At 31.7% G+C, this 12,013-nt stretch overlaps 1 long non-coding RNA gene across 1 annotated transcript; it reads right to left on the minus strand.

Annotated features, from left to right (window-relative positions):
- Positions 1 to 1,040: 1,040 nt before the first annotated feature.
- On the minus strand, positions 1,041 to 2,610 carry LOC122021242. The gene is made up of 4 exons (XR_006122482.1): positions 2,570 to 2,610; positions 1,521 to 1,581; positions 1,216 to 1,343; positions 1,041 to 1,067 (listed from the first exon to the last, which is right to left on the minus strand). It is a non-coding gene; the product is annotated as an uncharacterized LOC122021242 (long non-coding RNA).
- Between the last annotated feature and the right edge of the window lie 9,403 nt (positions 2,611 to 12,013).

Raw genomic sequence — 12,013 nt, forward strand, 5'->3', positions numbered from 1 at the left:
ATTCGTCCCAGAATTCGTCCCAAATTCTGGGACGAATCCACATATTCGTCCCAAATTCTAGATTCGATACAATTACGATAGAGTGGGAACAAATCGTTTTCGTCGCCAAATTCGTCCCTAATACTAAATTTTTTTCCAGATTAAATTTCTTTTTGCAATTCAATCCATAGATACATAAACACCAAATTCAAATAACATTTATATACATTCAACACATCTTAATTTCACATACAAGAGTAATAATTGAACTCGATCAACTCATAATTCAACAAATATAAAGATCTCAACAAATTTTACAAGATCTATCTTGTTCAAGCTTCTAGAAAATATTATAAAGTTCAACAATCAAATGTTATATAAGTCCATCATCCATCCAAGGAGGTAAATAAACTAAAAATACATCAAGTCATCTTCGTCTGCCCAAAAGCTTTGCACCCCTTCAAATCTCCTTTGCCTACATAACAACAAACAAATAAACCAGATCATGTGTAACAAGAAAGATTATAAATATAATACGAAATGCCCATGTAACAAGAAAGATTGGAAACAAGACATAACTGTGAAATTCCTTAAACATTCAAATAAATGTCCTATTTACCAACGATATGAATCATCCATGTCATAAAATTATAAGAAGTATCTTGAAGCTAAGTAAAAACATCGTAAATATGATACAACCTAATATAAATGGCACATCAAATTGTTATAATAATACCTATTTCACCATATCAATCAATAGCTACAAATATTCTATGTCCATGTGATCACATGGAGAGCATGAAAGATATTCTTAAAATTTCCTAACATATGAAAATAGCTCAAATGAAGAAAACACAAACTAATTAAACTTAATTTTTTTGTGATACAAGTGTTTTAGTAATCATGGTTACTTGGTTGTTAGGTAAACTCTAATCATAATTTGCAATTTGAACTAATAAAGCAGTAGTAATAAATTTCAATAAATTAAAAGCAATTAGAAAATAAATAAATAAATAAATAAAATTAAAAGTTTAACATGTTACTTAATACTTACTTTTTTTTCGGACCTTTAGTTCGCCTCACCAACCCTGTTAAAAACAAATTGACAATATTAATTAAAATAAAAATTAGAAAAGTTAACAAGCCATTGATTAATGTGTAAAACAGTAAACATGAGACAAATAATCATCATACATAATTATGGGAAATTTTTTTAAATAAGCTAACAAAACTTACCCATCGTCAAAAATTAAAGTCATCATTATGATTATCATCCTCCTCCTCCTCCTCCTCCTCCTCTTCCTCATTCTGCATTATACTTGAATTCTTGTTATATATCCAACTTCGCTCATTCTGCATTTTACCTGAATTCAGCTATTTAGTTAAACATTATTAACAGAAATAAATCTTATCATTGAAGACAAAACAACAAAGAAAAGCTTATCAAAAAGAAGAAATACAATTAATCAACTATAAAATAATTATTTAAAGCTAACTTTATATACAGATCATTAAATGCATATTAATGAACTTAGAAATACCGAAAAGACGTGAACAAATACAGTTGTCTTCAACTACACTGAGATCATGCCAAATTGAAACCTGCACAAGCAACATTATCAATTATTATAGTATTATTCTAACAATTTTAATAGAGTTGAAGCAATTGTAATTAAATTGAAATAATAATATTTTAATGGAACAAAATTTGGAAAAAAAACAAAATTACTCTCTATATTAGAGCAATTGTGGATCAGAATTGACATTTTTTAGATGAAAAATAAAATATTTTGATAAGGATATTTTTGAGATAAAAAATAGAATAGGGTCGCTTCTATTTTTTTCTTTAAAAGAAAATCTTTTTAACAATAATAATAATAATGAGCACCCTTTGAATTTTGTATCAAAGAAAAAAAAACATGTCAACTCTATTGTAATTTGTCCCTCCATTAATTAATTCCAATCTAAAAACTATCCTACAAGTATTTGTAATGATAAAGAGGATCAGTACACAGAAAATCAAAGGTAAATTTATACCTATGGTATACTGGAGCTGCCCATACATTTAGGATTCGAAACCCTAGTATCAAAATTTTGCCCTAGTGTAGTTGAGATTTTATTACTTCCACACCCCTAAACTGTACATCTATATACAAGAAGAACTACAAATCTTTATCCAAAAATAGCCCTAAACCCTATTTCACAGATCATTGGTCATTGACATCTAAGTGATCAAGAGTTGCAGTGCTTTTCTTTGTTAACAAACAAGAATGAAGCCCTAAATTTCACAGATCAGTACTCCACCATTCCAAATCTTGCGACATCAGTGCTAGCAGCGGCGACTCGCGGCCAACTGCCGCCAGCCACGGCCACGCGCGGCCAGCCGCAGCCACGCGCGGCCACGCGCGGCCAGCCGCAGCCACGCGCGGCAAGGCGACCCCACGCGCGGCGCGCGGCCAGGCGAGGCCACGCGCGGCCACGCGCGGCCAGGCGAGGCCAGGCGAGGCCAGCCGCGGCCTCGCGAGAAGAAGTGGGCAGATGTGGGAGAAAGGAGAGGGAAGAGGGGAGAAGGGAGAAGGGAGAGGGTTACCTGTGCCGCAGCCGATCGGGAAGGAATCAGATGAGGAAGGGGCAGATGGGTGGGAGGAGATTTAGGGTTAACTTATAAATTAAAAAATAGATTTTGGGACGAATCTAGGAATTTGTCCCCAAATCTGGGACGAATTCCAGAATTCGACCCTAAATCTGGGACGAATTCCAAAATTCGTCCCAAAATATAAAAAATTTTTAAAAAAATAAAAAAATGATTTGGAAACACTAAATATGAACTTAGAGATATCGGATTTCCGTGAAATAAGTTTCTATGGATTTCTAATTTTCTCGTGATCTTAAAAATATCTTCATCCATAATTTTAACATACTATATTAAATGCGGCAAATTTTTTTATTATGAATTAGGTCAAATTCGGGTTATAAATTCATCATACTAAATATAAAATTTGATGGAAATTAGATAATGAAATTTGGAACAAAATATTTTCGTGAAATTCCCAACGAACATTATTTTCCTTCAAAATTTTTATTTTTTTTTAAAATTTGGGACGAATCCTGATTTGTCCCAAATTTTGGGACGAATCCGGATTCGTCCCAAATTTAAGAAAAATAAAATTAAAAGAAAAATCATTTGGAAGGCCTAAATATGGACACGATCTCGAATTTCATGAAACAAGTTTCTATGGGTTCCTAATTTTCTCATTATCTTAAAATATCCTCATCCATAATTTTAACCTCATATATTTAGTATGGTGATTTTTAACCTGAATTTGACCTAATTTAGGTAAAAAAACACGAAACACAATATATAATTTTAAAATTAAGGAAGAGGATATATTTATGAATAAGGGAAAATAAGAAACTTATAAACTCTTGTTTCATGAAATTCTGACATTTGTAGATCTATATTTTTAGTTTTAAACACATATTCAAACATGCGTTATACGCTAACATACTTAATTAATACTAAACTATCTATGTTTCACTAAATATGGACCTAACGATCTCGGAATTTCATGAAATAAGTTTCTATAGGTTCCTAATTTTCTTATAATCTTAAAAATATATTCATCCATAATTTTAACATATTATATTGAGTGCGGTGAATTTTTTATTACAAATTAGGTCATATTCATGTTAAAAAATCACCACACTTAATTTATTAGGTTAAAATTCAGATTTAGGATATTTTTATGATCATGAGAAAATTAGGAATCCATAGAAACTTGTTTCATGAAATTCTGAGATCATTAGGTACATATTTAGGCCTTCAGAATGATTTTTCTATTATTTTTTATTTTTTTTAAATCTGGGACGAATCCTGGATTCGTCCCAAATTTAAGAAAAATAAAATATAAAAGAAAATTTATTTGGAAGGCCTAAATATGGACCTAACGATCTCGGAATTTCATGAAACAAGTTTCTATGGATTTCTAATTTTCTCGTGATCTTAAAAATATCTTTATCCATAATTTTAACATAATATATTAAATGCGGTGAATTTTTTATTATGAATTTGGTCAAATTCGGGTTAAAAAATCACCATACTAAATATATGAGGTTAAAATTTTGGATGAGGATATTTTTAAGATCATGAGAAAATTAGGAACCCATAGAAACTTGTTTCATGAAATTCTGAGATCGTTAGGTCCATATATAGGCCTTCCAAATAAATTTTCTTTTATTTTTTATTTTTTTAAATTTGGGACGAATTCTAGATTCGTCCCAAAATCTGGGACGAATCCAGAAATTCATCCCAAATTTTGGGACGAATTCCTGGATTCGTCCCAAATTTTGGGACGAATCCAAGATTCGTCCCAAATTTAAGAAAAATAAAAATTAAAAGAAAAATCATTCGGAAGGCCTATATATGGACCTAACGATCTCGGAATTTCATGAAACAAGTTTCTTTGGGTTCCTAATTTTCTCATGATCTTAAAAATACCCTCATCCATACTTTTAATCTCATATATTTAGCGTGGTGATTTTTTAACTCGAATTTGACCTAATTCAGGTAAAAAAACACGAAACACAATATATTATTTTAAAATTAAGGAAGAGGATATATTTATGAATAAGGGAAAATAAGAAACTTATAGACTCTTGTTTCATGAAATTCTGACATTTGTAGATCTATATTTTTAGTTTTAAACACATATTCAAGCATGTGTTAAACGCTAACATACTTAATTAATACTAAACTATCTATGTTTCACTAAATATGGACCTAACGATCTCGGAATTTCATGAAATAAGTTTCTATAGGTTTCTAATTTTCTTATAATCTTAAAAATATCTTCATCTATAATTTTAACATATTATATTGAGTGCGGTGAATTTTTTATTACAAATTAGGTCATATTCATGTTAAAAAATCACCACACTTAATTTATTAGATTAAATTTCAAATTTAGGATATTTTATGATCATGAGAAAATTAGGAATCCATAGAAACTTGTTTCATGAAATTCCGAGATCATTAGGTCCATATTTATGCCTTCCGAATGATTTTTCTATTATTTTTTAATTTTTTTAAATCTGGGACGAATCCAGGATTCGTCCCAGATTTTGACCCATTTTTTTCATTTTTTTCTGAATATATTTCGATTCTGGAACGAACCCTGGATTCGTCCCAGAATCTGGGACGAATTCTAGATTCGTTCTAGAATTTGGGACGAATCCTGGATTTGTCCCAGAATCTGGGACGAATTTTGCAACGAAAATAATGTTCGTTGGGAATTTGCGACGAAAATATTTTGTTGCAGATTTCGTTTCTAATTTGGATCAAATTTTGTGTTTGTCGCCAAAATTGTTGCGATTTTGGGACGAAAATTTTTCGTCCCAAACTTTCGTCCCTAAATTATTGTTTTTTTGTAGTGTATATTGATAGTATTGATTAGTAAGTATCATTGTTCTAAGTCTTATAATGAGTTTATTATAAAATTTATAAGTCTTTGCAATTTAAAAATTTACTATTTTTAATTTACGTTATCAAATTCAGATCTGAGGATATAATACATTAAAAATTTCAAAAATATATTAATTTTAATTTGTAGTGATTTAGAGTTTTCTAAGTCCGTCAACTAGTTTCAAATGAAACTACTGATATACTTGTAGAGAAAGAGGAGAGATATTTTAGGAATATACTACCTAATTTGCGTATTATAAGAGTTGGATATGTGCTTTGAATAATACCAAAACTTGCTTATGCAGTTTAGTAAAATATCAATTTTTTAAGTTTGTAAAACAATTAAGAAACAGTAATTTACCAAAATGTGTAGATGATTTTGTGTTTTTCCATTTCAGTACTTGGTTTTGGAATTATCCAAACAATGTAGCCTCGCTGAGTTTATTTCCCATTTTACCTGCCTCTCTTCTCCCTCCTCTATTACCGTTCATCCAAAAATCAACACCACAACGCCATGTTGCATTCGTTCTCCTTTCTCGATCTCCTCCCTCTTTGCCTCTTCGTCTTTCTGCTCTTAAGCGTCGTCCCCGCCATGAAAGGTCATCTCGAGTTCCACGACTAGGAGATCTCGACGTCAGTGAGGATAATTGAAAACCCTCATAGGAGCATAACTCCAGTGAAGAAACCATCGTGCTCAACTACTTCACATTAGATTCACCCAAGGAGCACCGTAAAGGAGTCTCCTTTGACGGAAATGGCCAAAATGAGGAGATGGTTGAGGGCACGGTGATGTACTATTTGAAAACCTCTAGTTACCCGAACACGAAGGGGAAGGACGCTAGTTTTTCGAAGGTGAGTACTAATTCAGATAATTGTGGGTTTGATGAGCCGAAGGAGGAGAAAAAATTGCATCTTGGTAGCCAAAAAGGAGGAGCTTAGTGGTGCTAAAGTGCCAAAAATTGTTGAGAAATTACATGAAGATGAAGAGGGTGAAGAAGTAGTGGGTACCATGAGAATAAGAATTGAGAAGCTCGAGGAAGGATGGTGTGAAGAATATATGGAGATTGAAGACATTAGCTTGCAAAAAATTTGGTTAAAGGACGAGAGAAGAAAGTTATTCCATTATTATTATGATTTGGTTTGGTGGAAGCTCCCGTTTGAGCTTCTAAAAGCTTGTGCTATGCAACTTATTATATATCAATTGCTTTTTCCTTTGAAGTTATTCCATTATTATTATGCTACTATCAGAGTTCATTGCTAAATAAATATTAGGTAGAATGTCAAGGACTCTCTTTTATTACTTATTCCTCTTCGTAGAAGTCACTCCAATCTCAGTTGAAAACCCAAGCAGTGCATCTCAATGAAGCCTTCTCGATCGTGAGCTGCCTTTTGATTCTAAAATCTCAACTGCCTGTTGGTGGATTGACCCCTTTTAGTAAGATATTTCGCAACTTCACCCTAGGAGAGTTGGGTCCAATAAGGCATGAGATGATTTTTTTTTCTATTAGTTGTGGAGCTCATCCAGACACCCTGAGCAGTTACTTTTTCAAGGAAGCTCTGAGTCCCTACTTGCTCCTAGAAATTCATTTTCTTTGCCACTCGATTTTATGCTTGTGCAATGGTTGTCTTTCTTGTATTGTTTAGTTTTATCGTTGATGTTGGTCTATGTTTGAGATCAGTAATGAATGTTTTGTGCCTTTTTATTTGTTTACCAAAAGGAGATTAGCTGTATTATCTTTCAAACAGTTTGCTTGTTTATTATAAGGAGTTCATAGAGAATGTTGAAGGTTATTGATTGAAAAGTTAAATCATAGACTAGATTATCTTAAGATATTATATACAGTTTCAATGTAACATATTAAAAATAATAAACATAAATAGGGTCATAAAAATAAACCAACAACACTTATGTTGTTGGTTTGCAAAAATCAGCAACAAGAAAAATCAACAACAATGTGTTGCTGATTTATAAAAATTAGCATCAATATATTGTTGTCAACTTCTAAAATTAGCAACACTTATGTTGTTAGTTTCTAAAAATCAACCTCATGTTGTTGATTTCTAGAAATTGAAAGTTATGATTTCTCAAAATTTAAGTCAGTAACACATTATTACTGATTTTAAAAAACCAACAAAACTATATTGTTGATTTTCAAAAATCAACAACACAACACTAATTATGGAAATCAGCAAACTATGCTACTGACTTAAACTTTAAGAGACTATAACTTGACTAGAATTAAACCATGGGACACACAATATATCATATCAAAGATCATTTTGAGATCTTTGATTTGATTTATTGTTGGTCTCATGATTCAATCAGAGTCAAAAAGTTACGGTCTATCAGAATTTAAGCCAACACACATTGTTGATGATTTAATGCTGCTGAAAAATAAGCGACACAATACATTGTGTTGTTGATTTTTAAAAAATCATAACTTTTGACTGGAATTAAACCATGGGACATATAATATATCAAATCAAAGTTCGTTCAGAGATCTTCGATTTAATATATTATGTGTATCATGATCCAATATCAGCTAAAAGTTATAATGTCTCAAAATTTAATTCAGCACTAACGTTGTTGCTAGTCTTTGGAAGATTAACAACACGTTATAGTTGGTATGTTGAAGATTAGAAATCATAGTTGCTACAACGTGTTGATGATCTTTAAAAGACTAGCTACAATATTGTTACTAAATTAAACTTTGAAAGATCATGACTGAGATTGAATTATAAGATGCACAATATATCAAATCGAAGATCTTCAATTTAATATATTGTGCTTCTCGTGGTTTAATCCAATTAAAAGTTATGATTTTTTAAAGATCAGTAGTAAAATCAATAACACAACATTGTGTTTCTGATTTTATTATTGATCTTCAAAAGACCATAACTTTTGACCGAGATTAAATCATGAGACGCACAATATATTAAATTGAAGCTCGTTCTGAGATCTTTAAGTTGATATAATGTGTGTCTCATGGTTTAATTCGACTCAAAAGTTACGATCTCTCAAAGTTTAAGTTAGCAATACATTGTTGTTGATTTTGAAAAATCAGCAAAACAATATATTGTATTACTAATTTTACTATTGATCTTCAAAAGATCATAACTTTTATTGTCGATCTTTGATTTGATATATTGTGTATCCTATAGTTTGATCCCAGTCAAAAGTTATAGTCACTTAAAATTTAAGTCAATAACACTGTGTTGTTAATTTTTGAAAATCAGTATTGTGTTACTAATTTTTGAAAACCAGCATATAGTCTTGCTGATTTTAAAAAACTAACAATAACGTGTTGTTAACTTAAATTTTAAGAAATCATAACTTTCAATTTCTGGAAATCAACAACATGGGGATGATTTTCAGAAACTAGCAATATAGGTGTTGCTAATTTCCAGAAATTAGCAACACCATATTGCTATTGATTTTTAGAAATCAGCAACATAGTGTTGATGATTTTCCTTGTTCCTGATTTTTGAAAATCAATAACACAAGTCTTGTTGATTTATCTTAATGACCCTATTTATGTTTATTATTTTCAATATGTTATATTGAAACTGTATATAATATCTGAAGATAATCTACTCTGTAATTTAACTTTTCAATCAATAATCTTCATCATTCTCTATGAGCTCTTTAAGATAAATAAACAAACTGCTCGAAAGATAAGCAACCAATCTTCTTTCGATAAACATATAAAAACGTACAAAACATCCATTACTGATCTCAAACACAGAATAAATCGATAATAAGACTAAACAATACAAGGAAGATAATCATTGCACAAGTATGAAACCTAGTGACAAAGAAAATAAGTTTTCAGGAATAATTAGGGACTCAAAGCTTCCTTGAAAGGTAACTACTAAGGGTGTCTAGATGAGCTCTATAGCTAATAGGAAAAATCATCTCATGCTTTGTTAGAGCCAACTCTCCTTGGGCAAAGCCGTGAAACATCTCACTAAAGGGTTAGAATTGACCATAAGGTCAATCCACCAACAAATAGTTGAGATTTTAGAATCAAAAGGTGTCTCACAACATAGAAGGCTTCGTTCAGACGCACTACTTAGGTTTTCAACTGAGATTGGAGTGACTTCTACGAAGAGGAACAAGTATTAAAAGAGAGTCCTTGACATTCTACCTAACATTTGTTTAGTAATGAACTCTTGTAATAACATAATAACAATGGAATAACTTCAAATAAAAAAAAAATAATTGATAGATAATAAGTTGCAAAGCATAAAACTTTTAAAGATCAAACATGAGATTTCACCAAGCCATCACTTTCTTCTCTTGTCTTTTAATCAAATCACTCTGCAAGCCAATGTCTTCAATCTCTACATGTTCTTCACACCCTTCTTCCTCGGGCTTCTCGATTCCTATTTTCATAGTACCCACTACTTCTTCACCCTCCTTATTTTCATATATCTTTTCGACAATTTTCAACACTTTAGCATCACTAAGCTCGTCCTTTTGGCTACCAAGACGTGATCTTTTCTTCTCCTCTTGGTCGTCGAACTCTTAGCCATCTGAATTAGTACTCGCATATGGAAAACCACGTCCTTCCACTTTGTGTCTGGGTCGACCCAACCAGGGTTTTTCAAATTGTCCATTGTCATCGTCTCAACCGTCTCCTCATTATGGCCATTTCCATCAAAGGAGGTTCCTTTGCTATAATCCTCGTGTAAATCTAACACGAAGTAATCGAGCATGATGGCTCCATTGCTAGAGTCATGCTCTTGCGAGGTTTTCCAATAGTCCTCTCCAACGTTGAGGCCCATCAAGATCTCTGAGTCACAGAACTTGAGATGACCTTCTATGGCAGGTGTGGTGCTCAAGAGCAGAAAGGCCAAGAAGCAAAGAGGGAGGAGATCGAGAGAGGAGAATGAAGACAATGTGATGTTGTGGTGTTGATTTTTGGATGAACAGTAATAGAGGAGGGAGGAGGTTAAATGGGAAATGAACTCAATGAAGCTACATTATTTGGACAATTCCAAAACTAAGTACTGAAATGGAGAAAACACAAAACTACCTACGCGTTTTGGTAAATTGCCAATAAAATCTAACAATAATTTTATTTTAGGTAAAAAAATGAAAAATGCACCATTTATTGTCATTATTAATATGATCCCTTTTTTATTTAATATTAAAACAATTTCTCATCCTATGATATCGAATCAAATGTATAGTTATACTCGTCTAAATAATATTATATTAGATATGCTAGGAGTCTTCTTCAATTATGTTTAATGTACGTGTGTTATTTTTTTCCTGACATTTGATTTTTCATATTATGTTTTAAGGTCTTGTTAGTATCTTTTTTAATCATTGTTTTAGGAGTTTCCTTCTTGAGTTAATTGAATACATGCCCTGAATGGAAAAAGTTCTAGAAAAGTGTTAGAGGATTATATGATATCTAAAGGTTTTGAGATGATGCATAATATGATTTGAGACAATGCATAATATCAGAAGATACAAAATGAAATTTGCTTATAAAGTTAAGACATTATTTCTAGATGATTCAGAAAATTTTGAATTAATGTGTTTGATAATATATTTGCTCAAATTTTTTAAGAAATGGTAGAGACCATAAAAATTACACTAGTACTTGAATTGCTAGCAAAATTTCATAACAAATGATGACTAATGAGAAACACACTCCATTGTAGCATATATTACAAAAAAATAAAAAAAAATAAAAAAAAAGGATTGATAATACCTTTTTAAAAAATATTGTGAGCCAAAGTTCATGTAATGATTAATTTACATGGGATTACACTGGGTCACAATGATCATTACGCATTTGATAGAGACCTAAAGATAGGATATATCCATACATTGGTGCATGTAATTGATGTGTATGCTTAATACATAGTTTTTTATATTATTTTAGGAAATTTGGTATTTTAGGAAAGTTTCTTAATTTTTTAGGAAGATTTGTTAATTCTTAATATAGTTGGAGGCTATAAAAGGACTAAGGGAGACATATATTGGATGCATATGAGGATCAAGGGGGTTCTCCCCTTCTCTATCAAGGATTTTCTCGTGACAAGGAACCTATGGGAGAGTCATTTTCAAAGAGCTATCGAGATCCCTTCCACCAAGGAGCTTAGAGATCAAGTCGAAGACAACCACAGACAACTAAGTCTTTCTTCTCTTTTCTCTTTAATTTGAGTTATTAAATATTTTCCTTCATGTCGTTTGCTTGTACCTCCATCTCCATGGAGTAATCTCTTAATTCTAGAATAAGAAAGTAGCCCGATATAATCGTTGACACTTGTTTTGTTTAATTTAACTTTTTTTTTTTATCTCATAACATGTTTGATTTATGATTTTACTTTAGTATGCATACATGACTATGACACTAGCATGCATTTCATATCTCACAGGACGTGGGAAAAGATCGAAAGATGAACTCAATTCTCCAGCCTCTAATGTTTGAGACTTGAGAAATTGTTCATGAAAGTAGTTTAAAATCTCACGAGGGCACTATTAGCTATCATCGAGCTTAATAGTCTACCCTGATTCGATGCCACTAAGTATGAGATAGCACCTAGGGGACTATA

This window comes from Zingiber officinale, chromosome 9A (genome assembly GCF_018446385.1).
Source record: "Zingiber officinale cultivar Zhangliang chromosome 9A, Zo_v1.1, whole genome shotgun sequence".
NCBI classification, from domain to species: domain Eukaryota; kingdom Viridiplantae; phylum Streptophyta; class Magnoliopsida; order Zingiberales; family Zingiberaceae; genus Zingiber; species Zingiber officinale.